General features: G+C 40.1%; 1 protein-coding gene across 8 annotated transcripts in view; it reads left to right on the forward strand.

Moving 5' to 3' along the window:
* ULK4 (unc-51 like kinase 4) overlaps positions 1-25653 on the forward strand; it is a 636882-nt gene that overhangs the window by 400159 nt on the left and 211070 nt on the right. The window lies entirely within an intron of this gene.

The following is a 25653-nucleotide window of genomic DNA, read 5'->3' on the forward strand; positions in this document are numbered from 1 at the left end:
GGCTTATTTCCTTCATCTCCTCTCTCTTAAGAATCAGAGTCACGTACTCTTTGTTATCTAACATCTGAGAAAGGGTTGTATCATATATTTTGTCTAGGTTCAATCTTGCTTATGTAGAAGGATGAACTTGGTATCAGTTACACCATCACAACTGGATATCACAGTCCTCTCTCTTTCTCTCTATTTTGAAGTTTACTTACTATGAGCATCTCTTCTTTTATGTAAGAGCCATTTGTATTTCTTTCTCTTAGAAGTATTTCTCTGTTCATTTTCTTTGACCACTTTTGTCCTGTGTTTCTAAAAGTGTTTTCTTATCAGTTTCTTAGCATTCTTTATGAGTAAGTGAAAATTAACTCCTGTGATGTATTATGCAAATACTTACCACTTGGTTTTTGTATATTTATTTTTATTAAAGTTGTATTTTGCTACAGAAATTAGACTTCTAGTAAGTATTATTTAATAAATCTTTTATAGCTTCTGGGTTTTGTGTTCTATTAGGAATGATTTCTCAACCCTAAATTCTCCTTAATTTTTTTCTGTTACTTTTATAGATTCAGTTTTGATTATTAAATCATTGATCTACCTGGAATTTAATTGGTTTTAAGTCTTGATGTTAGGATTTATTGTTTTATGACTCCTTAGTAGTACCATTAATTGTACATTCTGTCTTTTCTCTATCAATCTGAAATGTCATCCTATTAGTCTTTGTATTTTTGTGCATTTTTTCAGCCTCTTCATTTTTCCTTTTGATTGACACTCACATGTCAGTGCCAAACTCTTTTAATTTTCATGGTATTGTTATGTAGTTAGACATTTGAATGGGATAGTTCTCGCTTCTTGTTACGTTACCTATTTTAAGAGTTTCCTTGCTGTTTTACCTTTTGATTTTTTTCTCCCACAAGAACTTTGTAAGTAGCTTGTCTAGTTTCAAAATATATGTTGACTCCTAATGTTTTTGCAGTTACTTTTAATTCATAAATTAATTTAGGAAGAATCAACATGTTGATGATTTTGAGCTTCTCTGGCCAAAAGTATGCATGACTCTCCATTTGTCTGATTCTTTATCTCCCAGTAATCTTTGTTTCTTCCTGTGGAACTTGCAAGGTCCTTGATAACATTTATTCTTAAGTATCTCTTCTACTTTTGTTGCTGTTGTAAATGGGATCTTCTGTCTTTTAAGTGACTATTACTCTTCCACTGCATATTTTTCTTTTTTACAATAAATTCTAAACTGTGATATTCATAACCTTCACCTAAACACTGTCCCCTTCCTCTGTCTGCTTTTCTCACTGTCATTCACCCATAGATTTATTGAGTCCATTGAGATGGGCTCTGGGTAGAATGATGCACAAGATATATTCATACCCTCAAGTGCCAATAGTCTAAATTAGTCATTTATTTTTTCACTCAAAAGGTATTTACTGAATATCTTCAATATTTGAAAACCATGATAGACAGCATAGAACTCACAAAAAGCACCTTGTGCAATTCTAGTATGTATATTCAATATTTCTAAAATATGTTTTCATTCCATTATTAGTTCTTTTTTTGGGAAACTTGTGGTCTCGTTGGGGAGAAACATTTTCTATGAAAGGATAAGTACCAATACAAGATGATATTGCACAAATGGATGGTATAAACAGAATCTTACAAAGGAGAAAGTGGTGAGTGCAAGTGCATCAGTGAAGTGCAAGCTGGAGGCAAGATGAGGAAGAGAGGCCATCTTAGCCAGAAAGAGCAGTGGGAGCTGAGCACAGAAGCAGGAGTGAGGGACTAGAGAACGGGGGCATGGGGCCTGTATATCTGGGCTGAAAGAGCGGGTCTATGTTGGCAGGCTGGGTTGGAGCCAGAGTGTGGAGGGCCTTGAATGCTCAGCCAGGTAAGAAATTGCAAGGTCCGATGCTCGGGCTCTCTTGGCAGTGTGGGAACATTTCCTCAGTGATGCTGAGCAAGATTTGGCTGCCCTGATGGTGGGACAGAGATTGGAAGCAGAATTGCAGGAGGTGAAAAGAGTAGCTATAGGTATGTGGTGATACCTACCAGTACAACCTGGAACGGAAAAGGAGCTGATGCAGCATGTGGGCGTGTGGTGAAAGGGGCACTGCTGGGACTGAGTGTCAGGCTTTTGGGTTGAGAGGGAAGAGATGTCATTGCCAATGAGGTTTCAGACTCAGGGAGTGGAAAAACTCATCATGCCTTTGGCCTCTTCCTGAAGATGTCGTGAAGATGTCCTGAAGATGAAGATGTCATCCTCTGATTTGGGTTATTGAGCTGGGAAAGTGAAAGAATTGATATGTAAGGATAATCCTAGTCACAGCCTGTGTGTTAATACCTTATGTTTTAGGCTTTATAATTAGAATCTAACAACCAGAATGTTGCTAGCCAAGATTGGTGGGAGGTGACATCTGAGAGACTATCTTTCTGGAGTGGGATCAGTTGAGTAACTAATCCACAGTAGAGTTATGTTTACTGGCTCTCAGGGTGCCTTAGTGCTGATGAGCTTGAAAACAGCAGGCACAGTAGGTGTATTTCTTATGCTGGAGAAAACTTTGCAGATAGTCACAGGGGAGATGAAGGTTAGGGGAAAAGCATCTACTTTTACCCAGGTTGGGTGGGAGAAGAAAAGATCACACCAGGAAGGTAGATGGTGTTGCTCTTTGTCTTACCAAGTTGATAGTAGAATTTGGCTTCATTATCAGAGGAGATTAGCATATTGGTTGTGAAGCACGGGGCCAAGCTAGGGAATGAAAGCATGACACACCCTGCCCTCTAGATGCTCTGGTCTTCAGAAAGGTCCCGTTACTATCCCATTGTGCCTAATGAAGTATTCTTTTTTTTTTTTTTTAAAGATTTTATTTATTTATTTGACAGAGAGAGATCACAAGTAGGCAGAGAGGCAGGCAGAGAGAGAGAGAGGGAAGCAGGCTCCCTGCCGAGCAGAGAGCCCGATGCGGGACTCGATCCCAGGACCCTGAGATCATGACCTGAGCCGAAGGCAGCGGCTTAACCCACTGAGCCACCCAGGCGCCCCCCTAATGAAGTATTCTTTTACCAACCAGCTATGATGAGCAACAGAGAACCCAGAAGGGCAGTGAGAAACCAGCCAAGGTTGAGAAGATGTGAAGTGCTGTGGTGAAGTACCTTTTGAAAAATCTAGTGGTGACTTTACTAGAAGAAAAAATGGAAAAGAAACCAATTTGTCTACATTGTCTGTAAAATAAAGGGATAGGATGGTATTTTCAGAAAGGGGGCAACAAGGCCAGTTTAACATTTCATTTGGAACTGAGAAATTGGCTTAGTTGAAAGAGACAGGTGAAGGGAGAGATGAAGGATACTTACATGAGGTGAGCGACTTGAACAGGGAGGCAAGGGATGGAAGATTTGGAGAAGGCAGAGGAACTGGGGTAGAGCTTGTGGACAAGGGATCTGTAAACTGATCCCTGAAAAGGGATCAGACTGCTTTTTGCTTTTCCTCAGAGACATGCAGGAAGGATGATGATAGGGTATCATTATTCCAGCTCCATTTTCTCTATCCTTGGTTTTCACATTATGCCCCTTGGTCAAAGCCATCACATCTAGACAGGCAAAGCCAGCACTCTGATGTCCCCTGAAACATCAGGTAGTATTTATTTCCTTGGTATCAAGCTTCTCATGTCTGAGACTCGAGACTTCCTTGGTGAAACAAGGTGAGATAAGCCACACAAATGTGTCAGAATGTAATGAGTCTCTCATGGTGTCACAGAGGTTCAGTCTGAACCCAGAACCCTGAATAGTAGCCTTTATGCGCAGGTCCAAAAGTGTCTCAAGTACTGTATCATTCCTTTTTTATTTTTTAAAGATGTAAAATATCTGTAAATTTTCTGACCATAAAAGTAACATGTATTCAATAGAAACATATTCATGGGAAAGGAGTCAAGATGGCGGAGAAGTAGCAAGCTGAGACTGCTTCAGCTAGCCGGAGATCAGCTAGATAGCTTATCTAAAGATTGCAAACACCTGAAAATCCATCGGCAGATCGAGGAGAAGAACAGCAGCAATTCTGGAAACAGAAAATCAACCACTTTCTGAAAGGTAGGACCGGCGGAGAAGTGAATCCAAAGCGACGGGAAGATAGACCCCGGGGGGAGGGGCCGGCTCCCGGCAAGCAGCGGAGCAACCGCGCACAAAATCAGGACTTTTAAAAGTCTGTTCCGCTGAGGGACATTGCTCCAGAGGCTAAACCCGGGCGAAGCCCACGCGGGGTCAGCGTGGCCTCAGGTCCCGCAGGGTCACAGAAGGATCGGGGGTGTCTGAGTGTCGCAGAGCTTGCGGGTATTGGAACGGGAAAGCCGGCTACAGAGACAGAGCCGACAGTAAGCTCACAGCTCGGTGTTACCTTGAACCGGTCGCAGGCTCGGTGAGCTCGGAGCACGGCCGGAGGTCAGGCAGACAGGAGTAACTGGGCGCTGTTCTCTGAGGGCGCACTGAGGAGTGGGGCCCTGGGCTCTCGGCTCCTCCGGCCCAAGACCAGGAGGCCGCCATTTGTATTCCCGTCCTCCGGAACTCTACGGAAAGCGCTCAGGGAACGAAAGCTCCTGAAAGCAAACCCGATTGGATTACTCACCCCGGCCCCGGGTAAGGGCGGTGTAATTCCGCCTGGGGCAAAGACACTTGAGAATCACTACAACAGGCCCCTCCCCCAGAAGATCAACAAGAAATCCAGCCAAGACCAAGTTCACCTACCAAGAGTGCGGTTTCAATACCAAGGAGAGCAGCAGAATTCCAGAGGAGGAGAAAGCCAAGCACGGAACTCATGGCTTTTTTCCTGTGATTTTTTTTAGTCTTGCAGTTAATTTAATTTTTTCTTTTTCATTTTTTTTTTTCTTTTTTCTTCTCGCCTTCGGGTAAATTTTTTTTTTTTTTTTAACTGTTACCTTTTTCTTTTTTAACGATTTTTTACTAGTTTATCTAATATATATATTTTTTCTTTTTTACATTTTTCTTAGGTGTTTTCTTTTTTAAAAAATTCTTTTCTTTTCTTTTTTTCCTTTTTTCTTTTTTCTTTTATTTTCTTTCTTCCTTTTTGAACCTCTTTTTATCCCCTTTCTCCCCACTCACGATTTTGGATCTCTTCTAATTTGGTTAAAGCATATTTTCCTGGGGTTGTTGCCACCCTTTTAGTATTTTACTTGCCCCTTCATTTACTCTTATCTGGACAAAATGACAAGACGTAAAAATTCAATGCAAAAAAAAGAACAGGAGGCAGTACAGAAGGCTAGGGACCTAATCAATACAGACATCGGTAATATGTCAGATCTAGAGTTCAGAATGACAATTCTCAAGGTTCTAGCCGGGCTCGAAAAAGGCATGGAAGATATTAGAGAAACCCTCTCGAGAGATATAAAAGCCCTTTCTGGAGAAATAAAAGAACTAAAATCTAACCAAGTTGAAATCAAAAAAGCTATTAATGAGGTGCAATCAAAAATGGAGGCTCTCACTGCTAGGCTAAATGAGGCAGAAGAAAGAATTAGTGATATAGAAGACCAAATGACAGAGAATAAAGAAGCTGAGCAAAAGAGAGACAAACAGCTACTGGACCACGAGGGGAGAATTCGAGAGATAAGTGACACCATAAGACGAAACAACATTAGAATAATTGGGATTCCAGAAGAAGAAGAAAGAGAGAGGGGAGCAGAAGGTATACTGGAGAGAATTATTGGGGAGAATTTCCCCAATATGGCAAAGGGAATGAGCATCAAAATTCAGGAGGTGCAGAGAACGCCCCTCAAAATCAATAAGAATAGGCCCACACCCCGTCACCTAATAGTAAAATTTACAAGTCTCAGTGACAAAGAGAAAATCCTGAAAGCAGCCCGGGAAAAGAAGTCTGTAACATACAATGGTAAAAATATTAGATTGGCAGCTGACTTATCCACAGAGACCTGGCAGGCCAGAAAGAGCTGGCATGATATTTTCAGAGCACTAAACGAGAAAAACATGCAGCCAAGAATACTATATCCAGCTAGGCTATCATTGAAAATAGAAGGAGAGATTAAAAGCTTCCAGGACAAACAACAACTGAAAGAATTTGCAAATACCAAACCAGCTCTACAGGAAATATTGAAAGGGGTCCTCTAAGCAAAGAGAGAGCCTACAAGTGGTAGATCAGTAAGGAACAGAGACCATATACAGTAACAGTCACATTACAGGCAATACAATGGCACTAAATTCATATATCTCAATAGTTACCCTGAATATTAATGGGCTAAATGCCCCTGTCAAAAGATGCAGGGTATCAGAATGGATAAAAAAAAAAAACCCATCTATATGTTGCCTCCAAGAAACTCATTTTAAGCCAAAAGATACCTCCAGATTTAAAGTGAGGGGGTGGAAAAGAATTTACCATGCTAATGGACATCAGAAGAAAGCAGGAGTGGCAATCCTTATATCAGATCAATTAGATTTTAAGCCAAAGACTATAATAAGAGATGAGGAAGGACACTGTATCATACTCAAAGGGTCTGTTCAATAAGAAGATTTAACAATTTTAAATATCTATGCCCCCAACGTGGGAGCAGCCAACTATATAAACCAATTAATAACAAAATCAAAGAAACACATCAACAATAATACAATAATAGTAGGGGACTTTAACACTCCCCTCACTGAAATGGACAGGTCATCCAAGCAAAAGATCAGCAAGGAAATAAAGGCCTTAAACGACACACTGGACGAGATGGACATCACAGATATATTCAGAATATTTCATCCCAAAGCAACAGAATACACATTCTTCTCTAGTGAACATGGAACATTCTCCAGAATAGATCACATCCTCGGTCCTAAATCAGGACTCAACTGGTATCAAAAGATTGGGATCATTCCCTGCATATTTTCAGACCACAATGCTCTAAAGCTACAACTCAACCACAAAAGGAAGTTTGGAAAGAACCCAAATACATGGAGACTAAACAGTATCCTTCTAAAGAATGAATGGGTCAACCGGGAAATTAAAGAAGAATTGAAAAAAATCATGGAAACAAATGATAATGAAAATACAACGGTTCAAAATCTGTGGGACACAACAAAGGCAGTCCTGAGAGGAAAATATATAGCAGTACAAGCCTTTCTCAAGAAGAAAGGTCTCAGGTACACAACCTAACCCTACACCTAAAGGAGCTGGAGAAAGAACAAGAAAGAAACCCTAAGCCCAGCAGGAGAAGAGAAATCATAAAGATCAGAGCAGAATTCTATGAAATAGAAACCAAAAAAACAATAGAACAAATCAACGAAACTAGGAGCTGGTTCTTTGAAAGAATTAATAAAATTCACAAACCCCTGGCCCTACTTATCAAAAAGAAAAGAGAAAGGACCCAAATAAATAAAATCATGAATGAAAGAGGAGAGATCACAACTAACACCAAAGAAATACAAACTATTATAAGAACATACTATGAGCAACTCTATGGCAATAAATTTGACAATCTGGAAGAAATGGATGCATTCCTAGAAACATATAAACTACCACAACTGAACCAGGAAGAAATAGAAAGCCTGAACAGACCCATAACCAGTAAGGAGATTGAAACAGTCATTAAAAATCTCCAAACAAGCAAAAGCCCAGGGCCAGATGGCTTCCCGGGGGAATTCTACTAAACATTGAAAGAAGAACTAATTCCTATTCTCCTGAAACTGTTCAAAAAATTGAAATGGAAGGAAAACTTCCAAACTCATTTTATGAGGCCAGCATCACCTTGATCCCAAAACCAGACAAGGATCCCACCAAAAAAGAGAGCTATAGACCGATATCCTTGATGAACACAGATGCGAAAATACTCACCAAAATACTAGCCAATAGGATTCAACAGTACATTAAAAGGATTATTCACCACGACCAAGTGGGATTTATTCCAGGGCTGCAAGGTTGGTTCAACATCCGCAAATCAGTCAATGTGATAGAACACATCAATAAAAGAAAGAACAAGAACCATATGATACTCTCAATAGATGCTGAAAAAGCATTTGACAAAGTACAGCATCCCTTCCTGATCAAAACTCTTCAAAGTGTAGGGATAGAGGGCACATACCTCAATATCATCAAAGCCATCTATGAAAAACCCACTGCAACTATCATTCTCAATGGAGAAAAACTGAAAGCTTTTCTGCTAAGGTCAGGAACACGGCAGGGATGTCCATTATCACCACTGCTATTCAACATTGTACTAGAGGTCCTAGCCTCAGCAATCAGACAACAAAAGGAAATTAAAGGCATCTAAATCGGCAAAGAAGAAGTCAAATTATCACTCTTCGCAGATGATATGATACTCTATGTGGAAAACCCAAAAGACTCCATTCCAAAACTGCTAGAACTTATACAGGAATTCAGTAAAGTGTCAGGATATAAAATCAATGCACAGAAATCAGTTGCATTTCTCTACACCAACAACAAGACAGAAGAAATGGAAATTAAGGAGTCAATCCCATTTACAATTGCATCCAAAACCATAAGATACCTAGGAATAAACCTATACTCAGAAAACTATAAAGTACTCATGAAAGAAATTGAGGAAGACACAAAGAAATGGAAAAATGTTCCATGCTCCTGGATTGGAAGAATAAATATTGTGAAAATGTCTATGCTACCTAAAGCAATCTACACATTTAATGCAATTCCTATCAAAGTACCATCCATCTTTTTCAAAGAAATGGAACAAATAATTCTAAAATTTATATGGAACCAGAAAAGACCTCGAATAGCCAAAGGGATATTGAAAAAGAAAGCCAACGTTGGTGGCATCACAATTCCGGACTTCAAGCTCTATTACAAAGCTGTCATCATCAAGACAGCATGGTACTGGCACAAAAACAGACACATAGATCAATGGAACAGAATAGAGAGCCCAGAAATAGACCCTCAACTCTACGGTCAACTAATCTTCGACAAAGCAGGAAAGAATGTCCAATGGAAAAAGGACAGCCTCTTCAATAAATGGTGCTGGGAAAACTGGACATCCACATGCAGAAAAATGAAATTGGACCATTTCCTTATACCACGCACAAAAATAGACTCAAAATGGATGAAGGACCTCAATGTGCGAAAAGAATCCATCAAAATCCTTGAGGAGAACACAGGCAGCAACCTCTTCGACCTCAGCCGCAGCAACATCTTCCTAGAAACAACGCAAAAGGCAAGGGAAGCAAGGGCAAAAATGAACTATTGGGATTTCATCAAGATCAAAAGCTGTTGCACAGCAAAGGAAACAGTTAGCAAAATCAAAAGACAACTGACAGAATGGGAGAAGATATTTGCAAACGACATATCAGATAAAGGACGAGTGTCCAGAATCTATAAAGAACTTAGCAAACTCAACACCCAAAGAACAAATAATCCAATCAAGAAATGGGCAGAGGACATGAACAGACATTTCTGCAAAGAAGACATCCAGATGGCCAACAGACACATGAAAAAGTGCTCCATATCACTCGGCATCAGGGAAATACAAATCAAAACCACAATGTGATATCACCTCACACCAGTCCGAATGGCTAAAATCAACAAGTCAGGAAATGACAGATGCTGGCGAGGATGCGGAGAAAGGGGAACCCTCCTACACTGTTGGTGGGAATGCAAGCTGCTGCAGCCACTCTGGAAAACAGCATGGAGGTTCCTCAAAATGTTGAAAATAGAACTGCCCTATGACCCAGCAATTGCACTATTGGGTATTTACCCTAAAGATACAAATGTAGTGATCCAAAGGGGCACCCGAATGTTTATAGCAGCAATGTCTACAATAGCCAAAGTATGGAAAGAACCTAGATGTCCATCAACAGATGAATGGATCAAGAAGATGTGGTATATATACACAATGGAATACTATGCAGCCATCAAAAGAAATGAAATCTTGCCATTTGCGACAACATGGATGGAACTAGAGCGTATCATGATTAGCGAAATAAGTCAAGCAGAGAAAGACAACTATCATATGATCTCCCTGATATGAGGAAGTGGTGATGCAACATGGAGGCTTAAGTTGGTAGGAGAAGAATAAATGAAACAAGATGGGATTGGGAGGGTGACAAACCATAAGTGACTCTTAATCTCACAAAACAAACTGAGGGTTGCTGGGGGGAGGGGGTTTGGGAGAAGGGGGTGGGATTATGGACATTGGGGAGGGTATGTGCTTTGGTGAGTGCTGTGAAGTGTGTAAACCTGGTGATTCACATACCTGTACCCCTGGGGATAAAAATATATGTTTATAAAAAATAAAAAATTTAAAAAAAAAAGAAACATATTCATGAATGCAGAAGGGTATGAAGTTAAAAAGTGAGCTCGCCTGGGTTGATAAACTGGGTTATTCTCTGAATAAAGACTTACCAAGAAATACTAGGTAATGAGGAAGAATCCAGGTCTGGGGCTGTACGTCACTTCCAGTTCTCTTTAACGTCCCTACCTTCTCATCTGCAGGGTAGTGGGGATAATTGGGCGGCCATGGCAGATTGGATGAGATAATGTGTGTAAAGATAACTGTGTATAAAGGAGCACAGTGCTTGAAAGATAGGATATGTTCAATTAATGACTCTTAAATGCCTTCTCTACATAGTGTTATTCTATGTGTATAATATTTATTTATTTATTTATTTGACATGCAGGGATCACAAGTAGGCAGAGAAGCAGGCAGAATGGGGTGGGGGCGGGAAGCTGGCGTCTCGCCGAGCAGATAGCCTGTTGGGGGACTTGATCCCAGGATCCTGGGATCACGATTCAAGCTGAAGGCAGAGGCCCAACCCACCGAGCCACCGAGGTGCCCCATGTGTATAATCTTTTAACTTGGTTTTCCGTATTTGATGTGATAGGCATATGTCTATGTCAATACATGTAGTTCTGCTTCATTTTTTTAATGATTGCAAATCTCATTGATCCCCTCCCTAAGTAGACTTTTTGAGAAGCCTATTAACTATCAGAGTCATTACATATTATTGTCATTGCCTTGGCTAAATTAGCCAACAGAATTTTGAATGAAAATTGGGAGTGGGCATCCTTTTCCAGTTCCTGACCTTAACGGGTATGCCTCCACTATTGAGAGGCTCTACGTAAATGGCCAATGGTCAGTTCATATTTGAAAATAGAACTGACTCCCAACCTCTGCAGCACCTAGCCTAGGAAGCCAAACTACAGCCTCTGCAGCAACCGCTCCGGGATGCCACACCACTACCTCTGTAGGAATTGGCACAAATAGGTCAGGACTTGGTCAATAACTGTCGTCTTAAGTTTCACCCCTGCTTCTGACTCAGGATCAACCACAGAAAACCAAACCTGCTCCCTAAACCAATAACAGGACATGCCTTACTTCTAGTTAACTTAATTCCAGCTTCCCCATACCAACCACCTCTGATCAGTGCATACCTCAAGGCTTTCTCAAGTCTTCTTACTATAAAACTTTCCCACTCCTCTGCCTGCCTTTGAGTCTCTGCCAACTGCAAGGGGCAGTGGCTGACCCCCCTTGCTATAGGAAGCTCTGAATAGCCTCTGCTAGTTCTCCTTTGGATGATCTTTATTTCTATACACTGTTCAGTAAAATATCCAGTAGTGGGTTTTCTAATGATTAATCAGCTGTATTTCTAGAATGAGCTCTTCTGAGGTCACATAATGTTTGTTACTCAACACATGTTTCTTGAGAACATGCTATGAACCAGGGTCTGTGCTAGGCTCACATAAGATAGGAATAACTCAAACAGATGTGTTTTCTGCTGTTGTAGGGTTTATGGTCTAGTAGGCAACACAGGCATTCATCAGATAAGTACATTTGATTGTGGGGTTTTGGAGAAAAGTACTCCAGGAAACTGAGAAGGAATGGGCAGGGAGGAAACTCAGAAGAGTGGGGTGTCCTCTAAGCCAAGAGAAGGTGGCCACATTTCCAAAAGATCAGATGCGACAAGAGCAATCAAGAAGTCAAGTGCAAGGAGGGAAAGAATGAGTATTATGCTCTTCTGTTTTTTTTTCCTGCTCTTCAGCTTTTTTTTTTTACCATGTTTCTTCATTTATTTTCCTCCGTGGTTATTTCTGAAGGCTTCCTTTTTACATTCATATTTAAGTGAGCATTTACAAGTTCCTTTATAGCTTGAATTGATTTCCAATGTGACTTCAATTTTTTTTTTCAGAAATTTGATATGTAGAAAGTGCATATCAAATTCTTCCTAAGTAATATTTATTTTCTCCACCGGAAAACTGAAAATGAAATGCATTCCCTGCTGATTGTTGTCATTTACTTGGCAGCACTGGTGTTGACTATCTGATATTGCTCCGTGTCTCCTGCAGCAGTGGCTCGATGGGCTCGCTCTGTGAGTGGCACCTGTTAATTAACTAATGTAGAAAGATGTCACTGAAGTAGAAGACTGTCATGGGATACCAGACCTGCTGTGTACAAGTGTGAAAATAACTTCTGCAAAATAAGATTTTAATGAAGCGGATTTATTTTCACAGCATAGTGTGGTAATTTCCTGTCCCTTCTTTCTGTTTACTTATTTTTCAGCCCTTTATATTTCTCTAGTGGTGAGAGAGATTCAACTTGATATGTGTTGCCCTCTCCCTCACCTTTCTTAGCCTTATCTGTTCCTAATTACATCTTTTTAAAACCTGTTGTTTTTGTATTTTTTTAAGGATTATTTATTTATTGAGAGAGTGCGTACATCTTGTGTGGGGTGCAGAGGGAAAAGGAGAGAGAGTCTGTTTTTTATTAATTATTTTTATTAATATATAATACATTATTTGCCCCAGGGGTACAGGTCTGTGAATCCTTAGGCTTACACATTTCACAACACTCACCATAGCACATACCTTCCCCAGTGTCCATCACCCACCCACCCTATTCCTACCCTGCCCTCCCCCTGGCAACCCTCAGTTTGTTTCTGGAGATTAAGAGTCTCTTATAGTTGTCTCCCTCCTGATACCATCTTGTTTCATTTCTTTCCTTTCCTACCCACCAAACCCTCTCAAATTCCTCATATCAGAGAGATCTTATGATAATTGTCTTGAGAGAGAGTCTTAAGCAGACTCCCTGCAGAGCTTGGAGAAGATGATGTGGGCCTCGATCTCTAGACCTTAGATCACAACCTGAGCAGAAACCAAGAGTCAGAGGTTCAACAGATTGTGCCTCCTGGGCACCCCTGTATTTTGTTTTATAGTCACATGATAAGCTTCACAGATAGTCCTTCTTTTCCATTTTCAGTCATTTCAGTTACAGAAAAACAGTCTTGCTGAGAGAGTAATAGCATAAACTAGAGCCAGATGGCCGTGACAAAGTTACTCAACCTTTTCCAAACTTCAGTTTCATCATCTGTAAAATAGAGTTAAGGGGATTTTTGGTAAGATTATTCGTTAAAGCACTTAGAATAGTACTTTGCACATGGTAAGAGCCCTATAGGTATTTCCTATCATTGTTCTTTCTCTTCACAGCTTATTCTAATATCTGATTTTTAGCTTTGGAGTATTGATTTATAAATAATAATACCAGTTTGTTATCCTGTCTCTTGATTGATAGTGTAGGGACATAATTTTCCCTGTGGAGTTTTAATAGGTTTAGGGTAAATGAGTGCTATTTAATATTCATTTGCCACATTCTGACTTATAAAATATTAAAGCTAAGAGAAACCTCCAGTGTCACAGAGTGCTCCTTCTTTATTTTCTAACAAGGAAATTAGGGCTCAGGAAAATGGAATAAGTTGACCACAGTCACTTTGTTAGGTTCTGATAGTGCTGACACCAGGACCTGTCACTCCCAGTCCGAAGAGTTTCCAGTGCTATAATTTGAATTATATAGCACCCCCCATTTTTGGATGACCAAAAACAAGCCAGTTAATCAATTTTTCCCACAGAAAAATGTAGTTAATATAGTGTCTCTGGTCCATCAGCTGACTCAGACTCAGTAGTACATCTCATCAGCAGGAAGTGGGTGAGGACTTCTGGGTCAAGATGGTAGATCAACAAAGGGAATTCCTTCTGCTTCCTCATTGTAGTGTCTTCTTCTTGCTGTTGTAACAAAGTCGCAATTTTAGTGGCTTAAAACTACATAAAAATCTATTCTCTTACAGTTCTGGAAGTTAAGAGTCTAAAGTCAAGATGTTGGTGGCTTCATTTCTTCAGGAAGCTTCTGTTTCCTTGCCTTGAAAACCCAAGCTGAAAAGCTAGCTGCTGCCTGTGTTCCTTGTTCCTCGACCTTTGTGCCACTGCAACCTCGTACTTCTGTCTTTACATCACCTTCACTCTGACCTCCTGCTTCTCTCCTGTAGGAGTCATTGTGGTTACATTGGACTTGTTTGGATCATCCAGGATAGTCTATCTCAAGGTCCTTAATCAATGGGAATCCTGGGTGGCTCAGTTGGTTAGGTGTCTGCCTTTGGCTCAGGTCATGATCCTGGGGTCCTGGAATAGAGTCCCCCATTGGGCTCCTTGCTCAGTGGAGAACCTGCTTCTCCCTCTGCCTGCTGCTCTCCCAGCTTGTGCGCTCTCTCTCTCTCTGACAAGTAAATAAAATCTTAAAAAAAAAAAAAGAGGATCTTTAAGCGAATCACATTTGCAAAGTTCCCTTTTCCATGGAAGGAAGGTGACACTCACAGTTTCCAGGAATTAGGATATGGATATCTTTGTTGAGGAGGGGGTAGACATTATTCATCCTACCACACTCCCAAAGCACCATTAAAATGAGAATCAAGTCTTCAAAGTTATTAACTCTAGAGAAAACATGAAGTTGCCAAGTAAAGGAAAAATAATCATAGTTTTCCATGTGACTTAATTGGGAATAGTGTTTATACAGTCATTAACAATGTAATCACTGTCAATCTGATTGAAAGTAAGAGATACCTGTAGTAGGGGGATGAGGAGTGGGAGCTGTGTAGGTGTGAGGTAGAACATAGAGAAAGAGCTTCTATCTTCCTTCCCACTTAGGGGAAAGTCAACAGGTAATGCCGGCAACTCATAAAAGGCAAGTGTGTATTATTTAGAGAAATGGGGGGGGGGGGCAATGATAATTAGGTAAAAGAAGTGAAACTAGTTGCCTCTGGGGAGAAGAAGGTTACCTGGACCACAGGAAGACTTTGAATCTGAAAGGAATAAAAAATTAAAAAATTAATATACATTGAAAGGGAAGATGAGGAGGGTGGCTAATACATGGAGTCAAGAAAGCATGATGCTTTTGAAGATAACTAACTTGAAGTTTGACACCTGGGAGACTGATACCCTGTCCCATTAAGGAAGAGTTATTTATTTATTTATTTATTTATTTATTTATTATTTCAGCATAACAGTATTCATTGTTTTTGCACCACACCCAGTGCTCCATGCAATCCGTGCCCTCTCCAATACCCACCACCTGGTTCCCCCAACCTCCCACTCCCCGCCCCTTCAAAACTCTCAGATTGTTTTTCAGAGCCCATAGTCTCTCATGGTTCACCTCCCCTTCCAATTTCCCTCAACTCCCTTCTCTCCATCTCCCCTTGTCCTCCAAGCTATTTGTTAGGCTCCACAAATAAGTGAAACCATATATAATTGACTCTCTCTGCTTGACTTATTTCACTCAGCCTAATCTCTTCCAGTCCTATCCATGTTTCTACAAAAGTTGGGTATTCATCCTTTCTGATGGAGGCATAATACTCCATAGTGTATATGGACCACATCTTCCTTATCCATTCGTCCGTTGAAGGGCATCTTGGTTCTTTCCACAGTTTGGCGACTGTGGCCATTGCTGCTATAAACACTGGGGTACAGATGGCCCTTCTTTTCACTGTATTTGTATCTTTGGAGTAAATACCCAAGAGTGCAATTGCAGGGTCATAGGGAAGTTCTATTTTTAATTTCTTGAGGAATCTCCACACTGTTCTCCAAAGTGGCTGCGCCAACTTGCATTCCCGCCAACAGTTTAAGAGGGTTCCCCTTTCTCCACATCCTCTCCAACACATATTGTTTCCTGTCTTGCTGATTTTGGCCATTCTAACTGGTGTAAGGTGGTATCTCAATGTGGCTTTAATTTGCATCTCCCTGATGGCTAGTGATGATGAACATTTTTTCATGTGTCTGATAGCCATTTGTATGTCTTGATTGGAGAAGTACCTGTTCATATCTTTTGCCCATTTTTTGATATGATTATCTGTTTTGTGTGTGTTGAGTTTGAGGAGTTCTTTATAGATCCTGGATATCAACCTTTTGTCTGAACTGCAAATATCATCTCCCATTCCGTGGGTTGCCTCTTTATTTTCTTGACTGTTTCCTTTGCTGTGCAGAAACTTTTGATCTTGATGAAGTCCCAAAAGTTCATCTTCGCTTTTGTTTCCTTTGCCTTTGGAGACATATCTTGAAAGAAGTTGTTATGGCTGATAACAAAGAGGTTACTGCCTATGTTCTCCTCTAGGATTCTGATGGATTCCTGTCTCACGTTGTGGTCTTTATCCATTTTGAGTTTATCTTTGTATATGGTGTAAGAGAATGGTCGAGTTTCATTCTTCTACATATAGCTGCCCAGTTTCCCAGCACCATTTCTTGAAGAGACTGTCTTTTTTCCACTGTATATTTTTTCCTGTTTTGTTGAAGATTATTTGACCATAGAGTTGAGGGTCCATATCTGGGCTCTCTACTCTGTTCCACTGGTCTATGTGTCTGTTTTTATGCCAGTACCATGCTGTCTTGGTGATCATAGCTTTGTAGTAAAGCTTGAAATCAGGTAACTTGATGCCCCCAGTTTTATATTTGTTTTTCAGCATTTCCTTAGTGATTCGGGGTCTCTTCTGGTTCCATACAAATTTTTGGATTATTTGCTCCAGTTCTTTGAAAAATACTGGTGGAATTTTGATCGGAATGGCATTAAAAGTATAGATTGCTCTAGGCAGTATAGACATTTAACAATGTTTATTCTTCCGATCCAAGAGCATGGAATGGTCTTCCATCTTTTTGTGTCTTCTTCAATTTCTTTCATGAGTGTTCTGTAGTTCCTCTAGTACAGATGCTTTTACCTCTTTGGTTAAGTTTATTCCTATTAAGGAAGATTTAAAAAAACAATTAGAACTCCCAGTCCCTTGACCTGGTTAGAACTCTCAACATACACATATCAGAAATTCAGATTAGCCACATGGAAAAAAAAAATACGTCTTACCAGTGAGAGCATTTCTGATGGGACTCAAACTAAGAATCATTCTTGGGGGGAGCACCTGGGTAGCTCAGTGGGTTAAGACTCTGCCTTTGGCTCAGGTCATGATCTCAGGGTCCTGGGTTTGAGCCCTGTATCAGGTTTTCTGCTCAGCAGGGAACCTGCTTCTCCCCCTCTCTGTCAAATAAAGAAATCAAATATTAAAATAAAAAAAAAGAATCATTTTTGGGCCAGAAACGGCTAGAACCATGGCCCTAAATATGATACTCGTAGCCCCTGACCCCTGAGTTCTCTTCCTCCCCCATCATTTTCCTTTCCCCCCTCACGACAGCCTAGTGTTCTTGCTCCTTGGTCCTTGAGATGATGCATTGGCACTGTTGTTCCCTATTTCACATGTTGAAATGTATTCATTTCTTGCCTCTGCTGCCCCATTTCTGGAACTCCAGGGGGGGGGGGGAGAAACAGCTGGCTATGGCTAGGGACAGTCACTTTGTGTCAAGTGAACACTACACAGTGCCTGAACTTGCCCCTTCCTTCTTGGGATTGCTAGCTGTGTCATGGAATTTCATCTTAAAAAGGGACACTGTACAGTTACTTAATAGAACAAGTTAGCATTTTATCTATGGAATGAGCTAAGATATAGAAGTCTCTGATACATCCTTCAGTGAAAAATAGCAAGTTATGGGCTATATTGCACACATCTGTATATGCATGTGTTTGCTTGTGTTTCATATGCCCTCTACAGCACCCCATGCATGGTAAGTTTCGAGGAAATGGGATGTCAGGGATCTTTGTATTTTCTGTGTCATACTTTTTACATACAAATACATTGAATTTTTATATTTTACATTACAAAATTGAATTTTTACAGAGTATAAGAAAAAATGACAAGTGTGGCTTGGATCTTCACTCCCTCTGGCTGAGTGGAGCAAGCTGGCATTTTACTCCATGATCTGTGTGACCCATAGATATCTGTTTATGGACCCTGAAGGGAAGGGACCATTTCTCGAATTGTTTTCTAGTTCCTTCCTTGTGGAGTACTATAAAATTTACATTACAGATGTTCAGCATATTACAGATGAACCGGGGATTGAATGAATGATTCATGTTCTCTCCTAAATAACTCACAGATAGATCACAGGGAAGGAGAAAGGGTAGGAGGGAAGATGTGGTAGGTGTAACTTGAGAGGATATGCTCAAACTCAGGGCCCAGCTCATAAAAGTCCCTTCATACTTCAGCAAGTGCTTTATTGAAGTCAGAATTCAACTGGACAAAGCTTTCACACTTTAAGGACAGACCCTGAGGTGTGTGCTGCTAAGAGGGGTCACCCTCCCTCCTCAGAAGGTTTCCTTCTCTATTTTTCCACTCCACTCTGTTCCAGCACTTTTCCTGGGCTTCGCACATATATAATCAGTCATTCCATTACTCCTCCATTTCCTGGTAGAAATTGGAACTTGATGCACCTTTGAGTTAATAAAATGTACTTTTTTGAATTAGTCATAAACAACATTGTATCTTAAGTTTTGGGTATGAAATTAGTACCTACTTCTACTTTTTGTGTTCACCCTTTCAAAAATGGCTCTGGATATATTTGTGTAAATCAATTCTAAGCCCCTCTAGCTATCTGAGTAATCAAATGGAGTGTATGTTTCAGTGCATAAATCTGTCAAATGTTAAAGTTCTTTTTTCAGCTATTTTGTAATTGAGCTTATTCTATCCAAAATTTTTACCTCTCAGGTATGCATGGAGGGGGCGGGCATAGAAGTAGGTGTCCATGTTGCTAAAATGCAGGGTATCTGCTTCAAAAAGAAAAGGGCATTTCAGTCTCCTGGGGCAGGTGACCAGAATAAATCATATACTTGGAATAATTCAATACAGTGTTCTCCTCTGTCCTTTGAGTTAAGTGCTAGACTGATACTGTACTAATCGTGGGGGTCCGTGGACCACTGTGGCTTCAGGGGAGCTGGGGCAAGGTTGTTTTTAAGATACTCTCATATAGAGAATCCCTTCAAGTTGTGGGGGGGGGGGAGTTGTTAATTAAAACATTAGCCTCTGTCATATTTGAGAAGTCCTTAGGCTTTTTCCATGAAGTACTTCCAGTTTTCAGGTTTGATGGGTTCCTTGATTTTAGCAGAATACAGCGTTGGGAATTGGTCGGTCCTACACACCAAATGAAGCTTATCCAGTGTCCTTCTCCTAACTGGAGCGAGCCAGACTCCCATGGGCGCTGGTGTTGGGCAGGGTGTGAGAGGGAGGGCTTAAGATGTAGTGTGGAAACCAAAGCTCCAAGGCAGATGACATGCAGAATTGGGGCCACAATTGCATGGGGAGAAGGAAAGCTAGAGAGCCCGGTGTAGACACCCAGGGTCTCCTAAGAAATGGCTGAAATAACAGGCAAAACCTGCCCTAAGATGGTTCCTAAATTTTTAGACTGAGAGATGAGACATATTTTCTTTCGGGGTCGTGGCTGCGTGGGCTGCATGGGCTGCGTGGCTGCTCATTAACGTTCAGCCAGATCAGGTTTTGTGTTCTTGGATGCTCTGGCTCAGGACCTCGGATTTACAAATGCCTGCATTTACCTCGCCAGATGTTTCTGGGATGGGCATGACCACTTTCAACCTTCATGGTTTTCTGTTTAAAAGCAGACTTTTAACTCCGCAGATTTGTTGTGATCTTGCATTTGGTAGTATAGCACCGATCATTTTGGAAAAGAACGTTTTCCCACATCACATCTCTCAGATGCCTTTATATTGCTTATCTAGTTTGTCTGTTCAGGGTGACTTTCATGAAATGTAGGAGAAATGGCCACATGTTTGTATGATGCAGATATAAACTTATTCACAAGGAAGCCTCAATTTGGGGAGGTTACATTTGGATTTAGAATGTTGTATTCAAGTCATTAATGATAGAAATATAAATTGCTTTCAAATCTTGGCATTTCAAAGTGTACTCTCATATTATCTCTCTACTCCAACAGATTTCTAAAAATTAATAATATAATCAGGACACAGTGACCAGAGCTGGAAATAGCTCATGTACATTAATATTCCCAGAACGTTAAACACTTGAAAATAACTCATGGGGATGACTCCTTTAGAGGTTTGCTTATAATTAATACAAAATAATTCTTGGATTTTTTTTTTTTTTGATGAGCTGGTTGTAATTAATGCAAAGTAATTCTTGGTTTCTGTAGCTTAATGAATTTTGATTTCTCTTTTAGGTGTTAGGATAGAGTATTAAGAAGTTCTTACAGTGACATTTGACCAGAGAACTGGGAAAAGATGGAGCCCCATTTCAGATTCTTTGTAAAGCATCTGTGAGGGAGCTGATGGGCAAACAAGGCACAGAAACTTTTTTTATTATGCTGGTCTACATAGAAGACTGCTTTTAGCCTTACTTCCTATATTAGATCCACCTGCCAGACTGGAAACAAAGTTGGCTGTGACTTTCCTGTGTATTTGCCTCAGTGTTGAAACATCAGTCTTACCACTCAAGGCAGGAGAGCCTCCCTTTTCCCTTTATACAGATGCATACTGGGTTGGACCGGTGGAGAGAGATTGGAAACACAGGTGCATTTGCGCAGGGATTAGGAGCAGAGCTGAAACTAAGTCACAGGTAGCTACTAAATCTCAGACGGGGTCTGGATGATAGAGGGGAAAGAGGGAAAATCCCCCCAAAACCATGAAAGGAATGGCCAGGCCTTCCCCAGGGGTGCAGGCCTCTGGCTGTGCTGTATACCACCAGCCTTTTTAGTGGAAGAGGAGAGTTGAAAGAGTTGCATACCCATGCCCACTGACAGTTGAATCCCTTGGAGAATTTTCAATCTGGAGATCACAGCCCTGATAATGTCCCTGAACTTGATTCTCTCCGTTTTTGGAGGTAAGAATATCTTTCTCTTGATTAGTACCTATATTTGGAAAAGAATAAAAAAACAGAACTAGGGGAATGTTAACATGCTTTCCTTCCCTCTGCCTCCTTAGATTTATTGCTCCATTTTGGTAAAATGCATCCTGTTTTAGCTTATTCACAGAGCTTTGCCAATATTAGCAATCTAATCCTTGAGTCCCATGGGGTAGGATGAAGGGACAAACAGTGGTCCCTCGCTTTCCTCCAAAGTGGATATGGTCAGCCTTATGCAAATGCAGGTTCAAGCCTTTCCTTCCAAGAAACAGTATTTCCTAACTCCCTCTATGGGGAAATTCTGGACACAGTGTGGAAGCAAACATGTCAAAACCTACAGGGTTTTTGGAGAAAGTATACCAAGAAAGATCTAGTAACTTGAAGTTTGACTTCAAGCCACAGGATTACCAACAACTGACATCAATTGCCTAGAAATGACCCAGTCAGGGAACTTTCCTCAGGTTTATGAAGCATGGCAACAAAGCACCCTTCCTTGACACCCTTTTCTTTTTAGATTTGAATCATTCCTTTTTATCTATGACATGGTTATGTTATTATGATTATTTTTATAGTAGCATCTTTTTCTTCCTTTCCTCTATAAAGCCTCCCCCTGTCTGGGATTTGCTTAGTGCTGGTTGTCTTGTTTGTCTGTCTTGACTGCCCTTTGGGAACCCTTCTGTTCTTTCTGGTCATCTCCAATTTCTGTTTTTCTGGTCTTGACTGCCACCCAGTTTCTAGATTTTAATCTCCAACTGCCTTTGGTCATTGGCCAAAGAAGAACTGGGGAGTTCTTCCAAAGCCGATATAGTTCTCCTATTCCTTATTTACCCTTTTAGTTCCCATGCCACTATTGCCACCAAAGTTAAAAATCACACTTCTTTAGTGATGTGTCTGCCTTCCTCCTTGCGTCCCACCACCACTTGGTTATGGCATGACTTCAGTGGCCTACTCATTTGTCTTCTGGTCTCAGTTCCCCACTGGTTGGTCCAAGAATCTCCACAATATTGGCAAAAGTACATGGACTTTGGAGGTAACACATGTGTTCAATTCACTTCTTGACTTGCACTTAATTCTGTGACCTTGAACTTGTTACTTGAGCACTTGTTATTTAAGTCTTTGTTTTTGCTTATATAAAATGGAAATATCAGCATCTGCCTCACAGAGCTATTAGGTATTAAATGTAAATTCAGGTGAGGTATTAAATGTAGAAAACCAAGTAAAAGCCCATTGCCAGACAGAGCAGTGCACAGTAAATGGTGCTATCATCCCAGCACAGGCTGCACTGTCAAAGTATGGAAGAGTTCCATCACCCTAGAAAATTCTATCCTGTCCCTTCCCTAGAGGCAACTATATTCTGATCTCAATAGACATAGACATTTTTTTCCCCCAGAATCTTACAGATGTAGTCATACTACTGTGTTTATACACCTGTTTCTGGTGTCTATCTCTCAGCATCCTTTTTGAGATTCATCCATATCATTGTGTGATTTGGTGGCTCATTTCTTTTCATTGTTGACTAGAGTCCCATTGTATGAATATGTCTTATTGTGTCTGCCCATTCTCCTCTTGATGGACACTTGGGCTATCTCTAGCTTGGGGCTATTTTGAATAAAGGTCTAATGACCTTTCTGTAGATAAATGTTTTCACTTGGGTAAATATGTAAGAGTGGAAATGCTAGGTAATATACTAACTGTGTATTTAAATTTATAAAAACTGCAAATATTTCCCATCAGCAGTGTATATGGTGTATATGAGTACTGGTCACACCACATCCTTACCAACATTTGGTGTTGTCAGTTTTTTTTCCTTATAGTTATTTCTGTTTGTGTGTAGTAGTATCTCATTGTGATTTTAATTTGCATTTTGTTAGTGACTAATGATGTTGAACATTTTTCATGTGCTTATTGACATAGATCTTTGGTGCATGGACTGTTTAAGTTTCCTACCCATCTTTAAAATTGATTGTCTTTTTTATTATTGAGTTGTAGGAACTGTTTTTGTATTCTGCATGTAAGTTCTTTATTAGATATCTAGGTTGTAAATATTTAATTTTGTGATGATGTTTAATTTACTGATTTTTAAGTGATCCATACTTTTTGAGACCTTAGAAATCTTTCCTGCCTTGTGGTTACAAAGTTATTCTCTTATATCTTATTTTAGAACTTTTATCTTATTCTCTTATATCTTATTTTAGAACTCTTACAGTTTTAGTTTTTATGTGCAGATCTGTGATTCATGTGAAGCTAATTTTGCATAGCATACAATGCCATGGTCAAGGATCCTTTTCTCCATATGGATACTCAGTTTTTCTACCCCCTTTTGTTGAAAAGAATTTTTATTTTGTAAAGCATTCATTTTTTTGCAGTTTATGTGACCATATATATGTGGGTCCATTTCTGGACTCTGAAACTGGAAGTATTGGCATTAAGTCATTTTTCTCTGTTGATGTGTACCTGTTATCTCTATTCACAGAATGACCCAGTAGCAATGAGCATCCTTAGTTCTCAAATCATGGTTTCCAAACACAGTTTCTTCTTAAAAGACACCAGGGCTTCTTGAAGAAGTAGCTAATGCTTAGTCTGAGACAGGAATTTTTTATTTTTTTAAACCCTTCATAAAGCTTTTAAATTCATTTTATTTAATATGTTTGAGGCAGGAATTCTTAAGATGAACTTGGAACATATTATACCAGTGTCTAGGACACATTCAAGGGGCTTTCAGCAGCCAAAGATGGAAACAAGTTGGACATTAAAAAAAAAAAGATTGAATCCACTGAAATCCATAAAATGTATCCTTTAAATATCCAGTGTATTCACAATGATGCCACAAAATGAACTCATTAGTAACTTTTGGTAGTTCCTAGCTTCTCCACCCTGTCCCCCATTAGTCACATTTGGTAATTGCTAATACTCCAAAATCACTGTTCTGAAAACTGGTAAGTGACAACAAAGAAGCATTTATTAAACACATATCCTGCCTTTCCTTTACAAACCATAATTTTTGATAACTAGATAGTTGATAAAAGAATTTCCTTCCTTCTTTCCTTCCTTACCCCCTCTCTTTCTGTTTCTTCCTTCTTACTTCTTTCTCCCTTCCTACTTCTTTCTTCCTTTCTTTCTTTCTCTCGCTCTTTCTTCCTTCCTTCCTCCCTCCCTCCCCCTTCCTTCCATCCTACCTACCTTCCTTCCTTTCTCTCTTTCTCTCTTTCGTTCTTTCTAGGAGAGACAGTGAGCGAGAGTGAAAGAGAGAGCACGAGCTGGGGGCAAGGCAGAGGGAGAGGGAAAAGCAGGCTCTGCACTAAGCAGGGAGCACTATATGGGGCTTATCCTAGGACCCTGGGATCATGACCAGGGCCAAAGGCAGATGCTTAACTGACTGAGCCACTGAGGTGCCCCCAAGAAGATTCTTTTTTTTTTTTTTTAAGATTTTATTTATTTATTTGATAGAGAGAGAGAGATCACAAGTAAGCAGAGCAGCAAGCAGAGGGGGGGGGAAGCAGGCTCCCTGCTGAGCAGAGAGCCCCATGCAGGGCTCGATCCCAGGACCCTGAGATCATGACCTGAGCTGAAGGCAGAGACTTAATCTGCCTGAGCCACCCAGGTCCCCAAGAAGATTCTTTATAGAAGAAAACCAACTGAAAAAATGCAGAAGGAGTGATAGAATATGAAACTTACTGTATTGCCCTTATCTAATGAAATGTGGGAATAGATGGTGGTCCTTAGTAGGTAACATTTGATGTTGAACTTTATAATGAATGGCTTAGACTAACAATCCCTGAACCTGATGAATTTTAATATTGTTAAGTGTAGAACAGCTAGACAGTGTATCCGTCCAGATATGAAGCAACAGGACATATAGAGACCCAGCCTCCAAGTATCATTGCCCCCAAAACTGAATCTGAATTAAATGGAGTCTCTAAGTCACTACAGTTATCATTTTACAGGAAATGCAGGGATACAGGATCAACACCACAAGAAAATCTACAGGAAAACAACATTCTAACTTCTCCAAAAATAAATGGCATGAAAATTGCAGGCAGGGGAAAGACTGTTAGACATTAAAGGAGAAGTAAGGTCTGCAACCAAATGGAATGTGTGGACCTGGTTTGTATCCTGATTTCAACAAACTAACCCTTAAAAAGACAATTTTGAGATATTTGGGTTTTAAAAATAGGCTGCATATTGCCTATATTAAATAAGTCTCATTAAGTGGTAATAATTTTTTTAAAGAAATAACCATTTTCTGTTAGACTATACTGAAGTATTTACAGGAGAAATAAGATGATGTCTGTTATTTGCTTTAAAATCCTAAAAAAAAAAAATGGGGGTAGATTAAGCAAAGATGGGCAAAAGTGTTGAGGATTATTGAAGAAAGTGATCGGGGGCTCTTTTTACAGTCTTGTGACTTTCTTTGTTTCCATAATAAAAAGTTTAAATGAGAAAAACGTGTGTTTTGACCCTGAAGCGTAAGTTCTAGCCATGAAGAGCACTGAATATATAGCTGAGAATAGGCCACTTGACTTCCTTCTAATGAGTTTGCTGGCATTATCACCGGTGTGGAGAAATATTTTGTGTCATGCTTCATTTCCAGTCTCCTATGAACACCTTCCCTGACAGCTGGTGACTTCAGTGTGTCAAGCC

The sequence above is a fragment of the Mustela nivalis genome (assembly GCF_964662115.1).
Source record: "Mustela nivalis genome assembly, chromosome: 1".
NCBI classification, from domain to species: domain Eukaryota; kingdom Metazoa; phylum Chordata; class Mammalia; order Carnivora; family Mustelidae; genus Mustela; species Mustela nivalis.